Source organism: Loxodonta africana, chromosome 14 (assembly GCF_030014295.1).
Source record: "Loxodonta africana isolate mLoxAfr1 chromosome 14, mLoxAfr1.hap2, whole genome shotgun sequence".
NCBI lineage: Eukaryota > Metazoa > Chordata > Mammalia > Proboscidea > Elephantidae > Loxodonta > Loxodonta africana.
In genome coordinates this window covers 77,137,992-77,154,514 of record NC_087355.1, presented here as the reverse complement: position 1 = coordinate 77,154,514, position 16,523 = coordinate 77,137,992, and the positions used below count along the sequence as shown (strand labels likewise).

Below are 16,523 nucleotides of genomic sequence, written 5' to 3'. Positions count from 1 at the left end.
GAAATGACCCTGCACCTCCTTTCAAGTGGCCAGACGTGCTGATAGCCCATCTCTCCCACTGAGCACATACACAATTTTTTGAAAGTTTTTCACCCTTAAAAAAAAACAGTTGCTGCCAAGTCAATTCCAACTCATGGCAACCTCGTGTGTGTCGGAATAGAACTGTGTTCCACAGGGTTCTCAATGGCTGATTTTCTGGGAAGTAGATTGCCAGGCTTTTCTTCTGAGGCACCTGAGTGGTCTCAAACCATCAAACTCTCAGTTAGCAGCCAAGTGAATTAACCATTTGCACCACTCAGAGACTCCCGTTTAACCCTTAACATGGTGTTAGCCTATATATTTCTGCATTGATTTCATTCTGTGTCCCTTTTCAATATTTGCTTGTTCGTCAACCTGCCAGCTAATTTAGGGGATGCAGGCAGCATCAGGTCCTGCTGACAGCACCTACAATATGCACAGGTTCTATGGGAACCCAGGGCCAGCAGAACTTACTGATCAAGTCTGGAGGCTACACCATTTGTCCACTGTCACCCAGCTAGTGAGGGGCGGGCCAGAATCCCAGGGCAGATCTGCCTGACATCTGAATACATCCTCCTATTTCATCATACGTTCCACACGCCCCACTTTAAAGGAGTCAGCAATCTCGTAAAGGAGAAGGCCCCACAGACCCAACACCATCCAGTAAGTTGTGCTAGGCGGGGGAAGTATGAATCTCGCCTGACAGGCACCCAAGAGGGCTTCATGGAAGAGATGGGACTTAACCTTTGCCTTCAGTGAGGTTTCTCACAGGTCAGAGACAAAAGGAGGAGCAACCCAGGAAGAAAGTATAAGGTGAGCAAACACTGTGAGATGGAAAAGCGCCTGACCGGATGACAGCTGGATGAAGAGGCTGCAGCGCAGAGGGCAGGAGGGTATCCAGGAGTACTTCTGGATGTTTTCTTGGCTATGAGGATGGGGTAACGACTCTGTGCCAGTCACTGTGAGTGTCACCCACCCAAGCTATTCCCCCTCTGCACACCAGTGCCGGGAGGTAGGGGTTCCTAGTCCAGGGTTCACATAAGAAGTCCAAGGCTTGTAGAAGTCATTACTCCTGAGCAGCTTGCTCCTGAGTGGCAGGGTCTGGACTCGAACCCGGGGCTGTCTGGTACCAAGGCTGGTGAGTTTCCCATGCTGCCCCCCACATCCCTTCTTCCTGCCGAGGTCATTGTCAAGACAGCGAAGGATGCTCAAGGGGAATGCAGCGGGGGAGGACGGGAAAAGAAGAAAACAGAGGGGGGAAGGAAGGAGAGCAGTGCCAGGACTGTGATTCAACGCAGACCTTTCCAAGAGTCTGATTAGCCTGAAAGGACTCTGAAACCAAAACCAACAAAACACAACGCTCAGTGACACAACCAGGAAGCCTCTGCTCTTTCTCCGGATCCAAAAGTGGACGGACAGACAGCAGACAGAGACTCTTCACAGCATGAATGGCATCAGAGGAGACCCAGGAAAGGGAGTTTGTTACCAGGTAGTGTCTTAGGGTGGACACCCAAGAAACAGACCCTGAGACGGGGATTCTTGTGGGAGTGAGTTAATGGGGCATGTGGTGGCGGGGAGGGGGGCGGGGGGGAGGGAGGCAGGGCCGGGCAGGGACATGGCCTCAGCTGGAGCCTGGTCTCAGCCTGACCCCACGGGGGCCCCACAGAGTACATATGCTGCCCCTTGAAGCGGGGGGCTGGCTTTGGGTCCCCCTGAGTCAGCAGGGCTATGGGGGGGGGGGCGGTGAGCAACTTCCTGGATGAGACAAATCTTCAGAGAAGGGGGGAGCTACGAGCTTAGCAGCTGGGAGATGAGTGAGCTGGTCTGGTAAAGGGGGCCTGGGGCAGGACACCAACAGCATGCACTACAATTAGTCATAATTAAATGACTATGAGTGACCAGGAGTGACTAAAGCCCTCATTTTTTAACATTTCCTGCAGCCCCTTGCCTGAGCTGAATCAGTCTCTCAAATGGGTGCCGGAAACAGCTGGAGTCTGAGGGACACCCCAGGACGGGCAAAGCACAGCCCCGGGGAGAGACAAGCCAGACAGGCCCAGGACTTATGTGATGTGGAAAGTCACATCTCCCCTCCGTCCCCGTCTTAGAGAAAGTTAACGTCAGAAACAAAGTGAACCGGCCAGGGACACAAACCTATTCTCCTACCCGAAATAGTCCGCCACACACAGAGAGGCCTACAGGAAATGTGTACATCTCTTCCCAAGATTATATGATCAGCTATTTTCAAAGAATTAACAGATGGGCCCTACCATGGTGCCTGGCTGGCACATCTGAACATCTAGCACGAGCTTAACGACAGCCTTCCAGACCTTCCAGGATGGCTGGGACTCACCTTTGTCGAGCTGAGTTTTGCCTTAATCACAGGATACGACATCAGCCACATCTTGACTTAACTGAAGAGTTTTGCTGTCCCCAAATACCCGTCAACTGACAACTGGGTAAACAAAACGTGGTCTATCCATACAATGGCATCTTATTCAGCCATAAAAGAATGAAGTTCTGACACCACATACGACATGATACCATTCATATGAAAGTTCAAAACAGGCAAATCCCTAGAGAACAGAAAGTATTCTCGTGGCTTCCAGGGGCTAGAGCGTTTGGAGGAAATGGGGAATGGCCGCTAAAGGACACGGGGTTTCTTTTTGGAGTGACATGTTCCGGAGTTAGATACTGGTGAAGGTTGTACAACCTTAAGTGTTTTTTTAGAACATACTAAAAACACTGAATTGCACATTTTAAATGGATGGATCCTAAGGAATATGAGTTATATCTCAATAAAACTGACACATTAGTAAAGGAAGCGTTTCACTGCCATGGGAAAGAGTGACCTAGCACCACCAACCACGGGGCCTGGTCACTGCACAGAAACGCAAGTCAGCGGCCTCTAGGAGACCGTGTGCTAGCTCTGAACAACTCCATGAACATACAGACACGTGCCCCCAGCACACTCCTGCCAAAAGGGGAAGACACCACCAGCTGAAGCCAAACAAACAAACAGACAAACTCATTGCCGTCAAGTCAGCTCCCGTTCATGGCTACCCCACGTGTTACAGAGCAGAGCAGCCCCAAAGGGTTACTTGGCTGTCATCTTTAGGGAAGCAGATCACCGGACCTTTATTCCGCAGCGCCACTGGTTGGGTTCCAATCTCCAAACTTTAGTTTAGTAGTCAAGTGCACAAAGCCTTTCAAAATAGTCATTGTCTACCCACCCACCAAATCTGACCCTCCCAAACCAACGCCACGCCAGAGGGGCCACGCAGCAGACAGCCAGGAACTCTTTATTTCGTCTCCTGCCTCGAGCAATTCCTAAACAGTGGGAGTTAAATATTTATAAAGCAGTCACTGTTTGTTTAATGTTCAGTCTGTACTTGCGAAGCCTGATGCAGGGAAATACTGCAGTGACAGCTAGTTATAAAACGCAGGGAGGCACCTTGTATGAGGGGCACTGACAGTGACCAGGACTCAGCCCTCACCTTCTCCACTTTCGTTTTCCAGCACAGGGGCCTCCCTCCTTCTCAGTAGTATCTTAGGCTAGTAGGCGAGTCTCCTATGTTTAGCCTCCCCTTCCCAGCTCCCAGGAAATAAGACAAAATAGTCCTTTTACCGAAGATGCAGGACCCTCCTGCTCTCACTGTCCTGGGAACCGTTACTAAGATGGGGTACTTGGCGCGTGAGACATCTTCCTTCACAGAGCACACCACACATCTATTCCAATAAGAGACTGGATATCAGAGGGAGGAAATATTTGCCAAAGAGTCAATTCTGACACTCCAACTTATGGTGACCTCGTGTGTCAGAGCAGAACTGTGTTCCATAGGGTTTCAACAGCTAATTTTGGGGACGTAGTTTGCCAGGCCTTTCTTCCAAGGTACCTCTGAGTGGACTCAAACTACCAACCTTTTGGTTAGCAACTGAGCATGTTACTGTTTACACCACCCGGGGAGGCTCTCCCTCCACACAGAAAGGGGATCTCCAAACAAGGGCAGTGAGAGGCACACACGTAGGCTAGGAAAACTTGCTGCAATCAAAACACGAACCAATGTCCTCATCTTCATCTACGCATGTTGGGGGTCAAGCTCCATTCTGAACACTTTACATTAAGGGAGGGAGAAGTTAAGGACTCAAATGTTTGGAGCTCAGCTCAGGGACATCACCTCCTGGCCTGATTATGTGACATTAACCCACTCTGCCTCAGCTTCCTCCACTGTAAAACATGCTTATAGGTCCCAGCTGTCTCACAGGGTTATTGACAAGGATTAAATGGGATGGTACTTTAAAGCCCCCAGCACCGTGTAGCTATTATTGTTACAACTATAAAAGTGATTGCCCCCACTTGCTTCTGATTCCCAGCTCTACCCCTCATTTGCCTGTGACCTTGAGTGATTCCCATCACTTGTCCTAGCCTCCTCAGGGGCCTAACCCGTACAAACCCGTACAAAGTTGAATCAATTCTGACTGATAGCGACCCTACAGGACCCTACAGGGCAGAGTAGAACTGCCCCATAGAGTTTCCAGGGAGCAACTGGTGGATTTGCACTGGTAACCTTTTGGTTAGCAGCCGAGTTCTCAGCCACTGCGCCACCAGGGGTCCAGTCAGAGTAAATGAGATAAGGCAAGGAAATGTTCTTTGTCAGGGCAGTGACCGTTACGGTAAACTGCGGGGTGGCGGGATGACCTCTATTGTTTCCCCAGATCCAGCTCCTGGACCCTCTGAAAGCAGCTAACGCGCAGGGATCCCAGTGCCTATTGCCTCCGGTAACAGCTAACAGTGCTGCCAGAACTCCCAAACCTCCTTCCCCATTCATGCTGGGAATTCCCACCCATCCTGTTTTCTCCAGGTTGGTCTAGAAGTCCAGGCAGAGGAAAGGCGGACCTGTATCCTAAATCGGGAGGCAAGGAGGCCCTGTCCCAGCATGCCAGGATCTCTGCTAAACCTACTGCCCCGCCCTTCCTCCCACTGTATGGGGCAGCACTGAGCCAGGGACAAGGATAGATTCCATGGGGAAATCCCTGATGCATGCAGCCACCCAAGTAAGGGGTGGCTCAGGAAGCTGCAGAGATGGCATGGAAGAGAAATCTAGGCAGGGAGAATGGCAGGAGCAAAAAACCTAACCCGTAACCGTCTGTCGTCGAGTCAGTTCCGACCCATCATGATCCTACAGGACAGAGTAGAACTGCCCCATAGGGTTTCCAAGGCTGTAATCTTCATGAAAGCAGACTGCCACATCTTTCTCCTTTGGAGCAGCTCGTGGGTTCGAACCGCCAAACTTTCCATTAGTGGCCAAGCACTTAACCACTGCGCCATACCAGGGCTCCTTAGCAAAACCCTGGGGTTGTGAAACTGCATGGTAGGCACAGAAACCTGGAGTTGAGGAGGACCTGGTTACTCCAGAAAAACAGCCACTCAGAGTGAATCCACCTAAAATCCAGCCCAGACATTCCAAGTGTGTTTGGGAGCAGGAAAAGAGTGTGGGCTCAGGACTTTATCTTGAAGACACAAACTGCCACCACCTGCCGATTCCCCGTTCTACCCCTCATGTCACTGTCCTAGCCCTGCTGAGGGGGGGGCCCTTTATCTTAAAAAAAGAAACAAAGAATTATGGAAAGAAAGGTTTTCTGTCTTACACTTAAATTTGAAGCTGTCACCTGAAATGAGACTCTAATTGTTCGGTGAAACAAAAAAAAATGGATCTAACGCCAAGGTTTTTCTTAGTATCCGTTTTCTCACAAAATATAAGCTTCTCATCCTTCACTTCTCATCATAAAAGGGTCATTTGGCAAAAGACCCTTCAGAGCTTTGTTAGCGTTCCCAAGGTATCTCTGATTTATTTCAAATCGTTTTTTATTTCAAATCGTTTTCTTTGAATTTGCCTAGAAGGCCACCATCATTTGTTTTCTTCGCCCAGGTTCACTGGTCTGATTCGCCAGAGCCCAGCAAGCCTCCAGGCTCCACCCAAAGTGTCCAGGTCCCTCCCTGCTGTATCTCTCCCAAAAGAGCGATCACCATCAGACATACTCATCTTTGCTCCCTTTACAATTTGCTTTACCACCACTCATCTGTCAGTCTGTCCTACCGTGGTGCCTTGCGTGTTGCTGTGATGCTGGAAGCTATGCTACCGGTATTTTAAATACCAGCAGGGTCACCCGCGGTGGAGAGGTTTCAGCAGAGCTTCCAGACTTTACTAGGAAGAAAGGCCTGGTGATTTACTTCCAAAAATCAGCCAATGAGAACTCTACAGATCACAACAGAATACTGTCCGACACAGTGCTGCAAGATGAGTCCCCTTGGTTGGAAGGCACGCAAAATTCACAGTGGCTGCTTGAGCATACCAACGATCTTGAAGATGACGCAGGACCGGGCAATGTTTTATCCTGTTGTCTGTGGGGTTGCCATGAGTCAGAGCTGACTAGACAGCAATATCTCCCCTCTCGGATATAAGCAGCAGCCCCTGGGTGATGCAAAGTGTTAAGCGCTCAACTACTAGCCGAAAGGTTGGTGGTTCAAACTCACCCAGGGCACCTCAGAACACAGGCCTGGTGATCTGTTTCTGAACAGTCTTAACCCTATAGGGCACTTCTACTCTGCACACATGGGGTTGACAGCAACTAACAACAACAGGATATGGGTCTCATAAGGGTGGGGTTTCAGTCTACTCTGCTTAACACTGGAGCCCTGGTGGTGCAGTGGTTAAGAGCTGCAGTGGCTAACCAAAAGGTCGGCAGTTCAGATTCACCAACTGCTCCTTCGAAACCCTACAGGGCAGTTCTACTCTGTCCTATAGGGTCACTATGAATCAGAATCGACTCAACGCCAACAAGTTGTTTTTTCAGGTTGGTCAACACTTGCTATATCCTAAGCACCTGGTCAGTGCGTGCACACAGTAGGTGCTCAGTAAATGTGTGTGACTCAGGCCACCCTCTCACAGCACCTTCGTGCTGGAAACTGTCAGAAACCCCTGCAGGAAAACTGCAAGGTGGCCAAGAGCTGCGATTTCTGGCAACTGGTCTGCCTCAGGAAGAGCAAGCCCAGTCACTCACCCACCCCAGCACTGTCACTTAACTGAAAAGGTGGACAATCATAAAAAGGACGTGCACTTACGTATTTTATTAGTCGCAGTCTATTAGCCAACTGAAAGATAGGACCAAAGATGTTTTTTTGGTCCACTGATGGGGGATGTAAATTACCTTTCTTGCAAAATCCACACTCATCACTCAACATTCACAATTTCCAAGTTTAATTTCTTTCCAGTTGTGCAAAAGTTAGTCTCCTACAAAGCACAAGGAATAGACTACTTGCAGAGTTTTACACTTTTTCCCTGTTTTTTTAAAGCTGTCTTGCTCCTAAGTTATTCAGTGATGGACTCCCAGGGCAGTACAACTGGTTAACGGGACTGGCTGCTAACCCAAAGGCTGGGTAGTTCAAGTCCACCCAGAGGCACCTTGGAAGAAAGGCTTGGTCATCTAATTTCAAAAAAATCTGCCATTGAAAATGCTATGGAACACAGTTCTACTCTGACACATACGAAGTCAGCATGAGTTGGGGTCAACTTGACAGGAACTGGTTTGGTTAACTCAGTGACAACTTCTCAACAAATAAACATTATCCATTCTTTCCAAAATATTAAACTTAGTCTTCATGGAACATCTCTCTTTTTTCACTCAGTGTTGATCAGATTATGTGAGATTTAATTATCAACACAACTAACTTTTGGCAAGCATACAAATCGACTGGAGTTAGCATGCCTAGCACGCCTTCCGGGGTCACCAATATCAACAGCTAGCACTTAGCGAGTGTTACCCAGGTGCCAGGAAACACTGCTGTAGGCCTTCACCTGCATTGATGCATCTATTTTTCATAATCACCCTAAAAGGTATGTACTACTATTAGTCTGGTTTTACAAATGAAGCACACAGGCACAGAGGTTAATTAACTTGCCAAGGTCACACAGCTAGTAAGGGACAGAACAAAGTTTTGAACCCAGATAACTGGACTTCTGAGTGGTCCACCAGTGCTGAGCCTTTGGTGGTGAGGCTTGGGCTTCAGTTAGTTGCTTTACAAAGGGAATGGGCAGCACCAGTTAATCCAATGAGTGAGCTAGGTGGAGATTAGTTAAGAGTTCTGTGATTCTTGGCACTGGATGGACAGATGTTTACAGCATCTGGCCGGCAGTAAGTGATTATCATGAGATGGGGGCAGGCGGGAAGTTAGCAGTGAGTTTATCAGTGCAGAGGTGCATGTTATGAAGCCTTTTATGTGCCCGGGCCGTCTTGTATCTGTTGGGACACAGATAGGGATGAAGGTTAAGCTGCTAGTTCGAGGACGGCAAAGGTGAGCTGGGAGAAGCGTTGAAGGCTAGAGGTGTCAGGCTAAGGGTCTGAATTTAACCCAGTCTGCACGTGAAAGCTGGATGATGAAAATGGAAGACTGAAGAACTGATGCATTCCAACCGTGGGGCTGCTGAAGGATACCGAATATACAGTGGACCGCCCAAAGAATGGTCGTAGAGGAAATAAAACCAGAATGTTCCTCAGAAGCAAGGAAGGCGAGACTTGGGCTTGCTTACTTTGGAAATGTCATCAGGAATGACCGATCACTAGAAATGGACATCATATTTGGTAAAGTGGAGGGTCACCAAAAACAAGGGAAACTCTCCATGAGATGGATTGACCCAATAGCCACAACAGGACCAGGCAACATTTTGTTCTGTTACACGTAAGGTGACCACAGGCAGAGCCGACTCCACTGCAACTAACCACAACAGGTGCTCGAACATGCTCAGCAAGTGGGTGGAGATGTACCTGCCTGCTGCAGCCTCCTGGCAAGCGGGGGGGGGGGCTCAGGGAGAGGCCAGGCTGTTGGCAGACAGGCGCAGCAGGAGGACACGGGATGGCGGCCCCACAGCTGTGGCCCTTCCTCCCACTGTCTGATCTTCCCTGAGTCCCCAGGACGCCCACACTGTTAAGCCTGGAAAGGTCAAGCCACACTTCTAAGAGGTGCAGCCCAGAGACACCTCCCACCACTCTGACGCACCTCCTGACTGCCTTCAGGGGGTGCCCGTTCTAGCACAGCACCTGCCTGAGCAGGAACCAGTCAGCTCTCCTAGGCGGAGCAGGGATGAGGTGGCCCATCTCCGGGCTCGCAGTCCAAAGCCCTCTCCCCTGCCCCGTGCCACAGTCTGTGAGTGAGTCTGGGTGATGCCTGCCCAGGGGAGGGGGCAGGACCTCAGTTTAGGACACTCCTCAGCCTGGAGGACAAGTGTGAAAACAATATGCACAATTTACCAAAGGGGGAGAAGTGCTCCTGCTCTGAAATCCCCCCTGAAGCCCAGATAAGCTGATACAGTGCTGCTAAATAAACAACTTTCCAGAGGAGCGGGATTAAGAAGAGGAAACCGTTTTGTTACCTGAATCTCTTCCATGTGGTAAAAGGGCCACCTCCCAGTTTCTTGAAATAATTCATCATGAAAGAGGAATGGAGGGATCCTTTGGCTCCTCAGCCTACTTATAAAAAAAAAAAAAAAAAAAGATGCTGTGCTAGAATGGGCTTCCCCTGAAGGCAGCCAGGAAGTGCCCCAAAGCAGTGGGAGGTGGCTTTAAAAAGGAGACAGACAAAAGCCACCTGAGGCTTCGCTTAGTGGAGAGTGGCTTCTATAGCCAGATGAGAGGCAGCCCCTTCATGCTCCACAAGCTTAGCAGAAGGGGGGGCTGTTGCAGCCCCTGGGGCCCCACAGTGGTCACATCATGAGGAAGGCACGGCCCATGGGCACCCCAGTGTGAGCCAGGCTGCAGGCCCTATAGTATTTTATTCAACTTAATCCCTATAATGAAGTCCCTGGGTGGTGCAACGGGTTAAGACACTGAGCTGCTAAATGAAAGGCTGGAGAATCCGGTCCACTCAGAGGGGCCTTAGAAGAACTCCTGGTGATCCACTTCCCAGAAGTCCATGGAAAACCCTACGGTACGCAGCTCTGCTCTGACATACACGGCGCTGTCATGAGTCAGAACTGACTCAGTGGCAACCGGTGTAAGGTACAATCCTTAAAACGGTGCTCACGAGCTGGGGAAACAGGGTTCAGGGTGGTTATGATACATGGCCAACGCCATTCAGCTAGTTAAGTGATTAAAGCCAATGGGAAAGAAGACTCAAAGGACGTGGCATCTGCCTTCACCAACCTGAAAGAGGTCATTTGCAGGAGGGGATCATTTCTTCAGAAGGGTCCCAAGGATCAGAAACCAGAGGGCAGGGAAAAAGCGCCCACAGCTCAGGTTTTGATTCTGCAGAAGGAAGAACATTCGAATTGTCGACACCGTCTTCTGATGGTAGTCAGTGCCCCATTTGTGAAGATATTCAAGGGCTCATTGGACAGACACGTGGACAGGTTGCTACAACTGGGGATTCAACTTATCTTGTGGGTGGCTGGACAGGACCGCAGCAGGGATTCCATGAAGGAGTCAGGTCTGAAACACTGGGTCTCTGCATGACGGATGCACATGGAGAAGGTGGTACAACCTAGCATGTTTCAGAGACTCTAGTAACCTACCCTAACTCTTGGTTCATTCACACACACACACTTGCTCTCTCTACAAAGGTTGATGAGCCACACATGGGTGGTATAAGCAAAGACTCCTTTCTTCATCCTGCCACCTGCCAGTCATTTATGAAGGACCTATCTGAGCCAGGAGTCCCTCGGTGGGTACAAATGGTTAAAGAGTTGGCTGCTAATTGAAAAGATTGGTGGTTCAAGTCCACCCAGAGGCACCTAGGAAGAAAGGTGATTTACTTCCAAAAAACCAGCCACTGAAAACCCTATGGGGATTCAACTATCTCCCTGTGGAGCACAATCCTACTGACACACATGGGGTTGCCATGAGTCAGAATCAACTCAACAGCAACCAGTACTATGGGCCAGGAACTGTATGGAGAATGTGGACACATCCTGCAACCTTCCCCCCCGCACCCCTGCCCCTGCATCCCAGTCCTCTGGTGAGTATGGCACAATGGGTCAAGTTCGGCAACTAGGAACAGAAGCCAGTGACCATTCTAAGGACCTCCTGGACTCGGTGTGTAAGACCCATTGTGAAGGTTTTAACAATAGTTGGCAGTAGTGTTATTCCCACTGACAAATGAGGACAGAGACTCAGAGAGGTTAAATGACTCGCTATGTCTACTCAGTGAGTTAGTGGAGTGGCCCGCCTTCGAATTCACCCAGTTCTGCCCAACCACAAAGGTCAAATTCTTTCCACGGCACCGCCTGGGGTTGGGGTACACAATGGGATATCAAGGGGAGCCCCTCCCTCCACCAGGAAAGTTGTAAGTTGCCTCTGCTCTTTCTACCCCTCCATCCATAGCCTTCAAGAGTCATGCCGTTTATATTTTCCCACTGGCCCAATCAGATGCCTGTGGCGCTGCCTGCCCCATACATGCTAGAGAAGGGCAAGGCTTTGATAGCACAGATGAAAGGCAGTGCTGCCGTGGGTATGAGGTCCGGACAAATGTCAACTGCTTTCATCAGGAAAAGCCAAAATTACCCACTCTTGCAGTCTTTCATCTCTGCAGGGCAAGCTGAGCCTGCTTATTAGAAAGCTGCCTTGTCCGCAACCTCACTTGCGGGGGATGGGCTGAGGGACAAACACCAGTGTCACCCTCAGAGTCACTGCACCGCTCACTCCGCAGGGGCGGCCGAGCCTGTCGGAAACCCAGGCTCTGCTATGCCATTTGCCATGGGACGCTGACTAATTGGACAGAGGGAAGGTCTGGCCAGGCCAGCCGCCGCCACCACACAGGGAGGGCTCGGCCAAGAAACTGCTGGCCCTCCAAGCCACGCTGTGCCTCCCACACAGCCTGCCGCTCCCGGAAACAGAGGTCTGGTTCCACAAACATCGATGTACAGCAGGGCTGACCGGCCCCTCTGTTTCTCCTGTCTTTCTTTCTCTTTTTCTGCAGCAAAGCCGGCAATTGAGAACTCCACATCACAGATTCCTGTGGCTAAATGGGGCCTTTTGAGGTCATTGACGCCGCTCCCCTGCATCAAGACGAGCCTGAATCATCGGAGAAAGCAGGCCAGAATCCTCACTAAAGGATTTTAAAAACAGATTTGCTGGCTTCCTCTGCTGCTTTCAGAGCAGCCTGCACTTTTCTGAAATACAGCACTCGTTACATTCCATTTTACTTTTATATTCCAGTACCTGTCTCCCATCCGAGACTGTGAGTAGGTGTTCTTCTCTGTATCATCAAAACTTAGCATAAGGCCTGGCCCAGAGGGACGGGTGAGTGAAGATGGATGGATGGATAGATATACACGGGTGGGTGGATAGGTGGGTGGGTGGGTAGATGGATGGATGAGTGGGTAGATGGATGGGTGGATGGATGGCTAGGTGGGTAAGTGAGTGGGTGAATGAATGAGTGGGTAGATAGATGGGTGAGTAGACGAATGGAGGGACAGGCAGAGAGGGGGCAAGTGAGACAAAAATGGTTGCAACTAGAGGCTGTCAAACACACCCACACTAGACTGCCAGAATCATGGAAATTTCAGGCCAAAGGGGACTTGAGAGATCCTCTAAGTCTTACCCCGACTCATTGTTTTAGAGATGAGAAAACTGGACTTGGACATGAGCTGCCTTGTCCAAAGTCACATGGCTGGCGGTGAGAGAATCTGCAGTAACACGTAGACCTTTCAGCGGCCTCAATCAGGGTCTCAAAATGACAATCCACCCAACTATCAGAACCACAATGATGCTCTCTGGCCCCTGACTTGTGCCCGGAAAAGCACGGCCTCTGACTTCTGACCCATAACTCTTGAGCTCAGTGCTCTTGAGACTAATGGGACCAAGACAAAGAGCACAGGCGGAAGGGATGCAGGTCTCCCCCCAAGCTTAGGGCGACAGCCCCACAACTTCCCACCAGGAATGCCAGTCCTGTCTGCTTCTGTCCTAGGTCACACACCTCATTAGGGAGGGGGGTCGAAGCTGAGCATCTTCATCTTCGTCTGTCCTGTCTTCCTGCAGCAATTCCTGCTATGAAAGAAAAGGTAGCCAAAATCACCCAGAGAACAGAAGGAAATCCCCCATCTCCCGCTTGGTTATAAACAATGCAGAGAAAGCAGTCGATGGCAATTTCCTGAGAGTTTACTATATACACGGTCCTGGGCTAAGTGCTTGCAAGCGCGTTTTAAAAAACCAGTTGCCAAGTCAGCACAACTGGACGAAACCAAAAGCTAAGAAGTTTCCTGAACACAAGCAGGCACTTCAAGGGACAGAGTAGCAGGGGCAGGAGTCTGCAGACCATGGTTTCAGTGGACATCTAGGTCAACTGGCATAATGCATTAAGAAAACATCCTGCATCCCACTTTGGTGAGTGGCGTCCGGGATCTTAAAAGCTAGCAAGCAGCCATCTAAGATGCATCAATTGGTTTCAACCCACCTGGAACAAAGGAGAATGAAGAACACCAAGGACACAAGGAAAATATGTGCCCAAGAGACGGAAGGGGCCACGTAAGCCAAAGACTCCATCAGCCTGAGACCTGAAGAACTAGATGGTGCCCAGCTACCACCAATGACTGCCCTGACAGGGAACACAACAGATAATCCCTGAGGGAGCAGGAGAAAGTGGGATGCAGAACTCAAATTCTAGTAAAAAGACCAGACTTAATAGTCAGACTGAGACTGGAGGAACACCAGAAGTCATGGTCCCTGGACTCTCTGTTAGCCCAAAACTAAAACCATTCCCTAACCCAACTCTTCAGACAAAGATTAGACTGAACTATAAGACAGAAAATGATACTGGTGAAGAGTGTGCTTCTTAGCTCAAGTAGACCCATGAGACTATGTGGGCAGCTCCTGTCTGGAGGCGAGATGAGAAGGCAGCGGGGGACAGGAGCTGGTTGAATGGACATGGGAAATACAGGGTGGAGAGAAAGAGTGTGCTGTCACATTGTAGGGAGAGCAACTAGGGTCACATAACAGCGTGTATAAGATTTTGTATGAGAAACTGACTTGAACTGTAAACTTTCACTTAAAGCACAATAAAAAAATATTTAAAAAACCCAGCTGCCAGTGAGTTGACTCCCACTTATGGTGACCACATTTGTGTCAGGGCACAGTTGTGTACCACAGGGTTTTCAATAGCTGATTTTTCAGGAGTAGATCACCAGGTCTTTTTCCTGAGGTGCCTCTGGTAGACTTGAACCTCTAACTTTTCAGATAGCAGCCAAGCACGTTAACTGCTTACACCATCCAGGAACTCCTGCAAAGGACGTTAAGAAGTCTAAATCCCTGACCAAGCCCACACTCAGGTCTGCCTACTGCTTATTCAATCAACCTTTCCTGCAACAAATCAGCCTGGCAAGCTCTGTGCTAGATTTTGGAGTTTGAGCCTGTTCTCTGCTGAGCACGCAAGAAGCTTGAACTTGATTCAAGGAGGGACATCTAACATCAGTCATCGTCACTGTTACTCATGTCCAAGAGGTGTCTTTCCATTCTCCAAGCACTTGCCCAGACACGGATGTAATTAATCCTTACAATGACCCTTGGAGAAGATATCACAGCAGTGTTGGCGCTCTTCCATTGCACATTTAGGAAAACTGAGTCTCAGGGTTTAAGAGACACATCCGTGATCACACAGTTAGACAATGACTCAAACTCTTGTCTTTTGTTTCCTTTAGGCCACAAATTTTTGTCTCCCTAAGAGTGGCACGCGAGGAGTCAGGGATGGGAAAAGATCTCTATAGGCTGGATGGCCAAGGAAGGCCTTGCAGGGGACATGGAACACGGGCAGCAGTTCAGAGGACTGGGATACGTGGCAGTAAGTGGCAGGCGTCTCAGAGAGGCCTGAGGGCCGAGCTCCCCAGGGCTGGGGCGACACCTGACACAAGCCAAGAGTCTTAAGTCAAACCAAAGTCTTCTGTGTTGAGGAGGAAGAGGAGTATAGCAAAGTGATCGGAAGCAGGTGTCTCAGAGTCAGACCCTGGTTTCCCACCTGTCTCTGCCACTACAAACTATGTGCCTTGACTCAGCCTCTGTCTTCTCATCTGTAAAATGGAAATGATGGGCCTGTTCTATCTTTGCCTGATTCAATGGGATTAAGTGCTGGAGATGGTGCCTGGTATGAACTAGGTGCTCCAGATACCCTCTTTTTACGTAAGGGGACCTGCAATATCAGCGCCGTGTTTTTTGTTTTTTGGGGGTTTTTTTTGTTTGTTTTCGAGGAGAAATTCACATAACAAAATTAACTACTGAAAGTGAACAATCCAGGGCATTTGGTGCACTTGCAACGCGGTGCAGCCACTACCTCTGTCTAGTTCCAAATGTTCTCATCGCCCCAAAAGTAAACCTGGTATTGCATAAGCAGTTGCTTCCCATCTTCCCCTCCCTCCTGCCCCTGGCAACTACCAATCTATTTTCTGTTTCTACAGATTTACCAAGGTGCCCTGGTGGCACAGTGGTTAAGCGCTTGACTACTAACCAAAAGGGTAGTGGTTTGAACCCACAAATCACCTCTGTGGGAGAAAGATGTGGCAGCCTGCTTCTGTAAAAATTACAGCCTTAGAAACCCTATGGGGCAGTTCTACTCTGTCCTATAAAGTCACTATGAGATGGACTCGACTTGATGGCAACAGGTATGGATTTGCTTATTTTGGATATTTCACATAAACAGAGTCACACAATATCTGATCTTTTTTTTGTTGTTAACTTCTGTCACTCTGCATGTTTTCAAGGTTCACCCGCATTGTAACATGTATCAAAATTTCATTCCTTTCTATGGCTGAAGAGTATTCCACCGTGTGTATATACCACAGGCTGCTTATCCATTCACCTGCTGGTAGACATTTAGATGGCTTCCTTCCTTTGGCTATTAAATCTCCTATGAACATTTGTGTAGAGCTTTTTGGTGAACATGTGTTTTCAATTCTTTGGGGTAAATACTACTTGTGGAGTTGCTGGGTCATATGGTAATTCTATGTTTAACCCTTTGAGGAACTGCCAGACCATCTTCCACAGCAGCTGCACCATTTTACATTCTCACCAACAATGGATGAGGGTTCCAACACTTGTTATTTTCCATATATCTTAAGACAGTCATTCTCATGGATGTCAAGTCCTGGTTTTGATTTGCATTTCCCTGATGACTAATGATGCTGAGCGACCTTTCATGTGCTTTTTGACCACCTGTCTATCATCTTTGGAGGACTGTCTCTTCAAGTCCTTCGCCCGCTTTTTGTTTTTAATCGGGCTGTCTGATTTTTTGTTGTTGGGTCCCCTGCTCATTCGGAACAAGGGTGTGGCAAACTCATTGGCTACTTCAAGAACATTCACTTGGTGGTGACAGGCACCAGGGATTGCCAGGGCTTGGTGTGGGATGCTGGGCTGTGGCGTCCTGCTTTAAGAACATTCACTTGGTGGTGACAGGCACCAGGGATGGCCAGGGGTTGGTGTGGGAGGCTGGGCTGTGGGATCCTGCTTTAAGAACATTCACTTGGTGGTGACAA

General features: G+C 49.2%; 1 protein-coding gene across 16 annotated transcripts in view; it reads right to left on the bottom strand.

Moving 5' to 3' along the window:
• Positions 1-16,523, bottom strand: part of MYC (MYC proto-oncogene, bHLH transcription factor) — a 295,153-nt gene that overhangs the window by 118,819 nt on the left and 159,811 nt on the right. For 4 of the 16 annotated variants that reach the window (XM_064268071.1, XM_064268070.1, XM_064268074.1 and 1 more), the window contains exons 7-9: positions 12,983-13,053; positions 10,213-10,314; positions 9,444-9,537 (exon numbers count right to left, since the gene is read on the bottom strand). The exons of 5 other annotated variants lie outside the window; for them this stretch is intronic. The gene's annotated coding sequence lies outside the window, so the exon portion shown is untranslated. The remainder of the gene's footprint in view (positions 1-9,443; positions 9,538-10,212; positions 10,315-12,982; positions 13,054-16,523) is intronic. 7 more of the 16 variants (XM_064268081.1, XM_064268076.1, XM_064268078.1 and 4 more) reach the window with 3 other exon arrangements.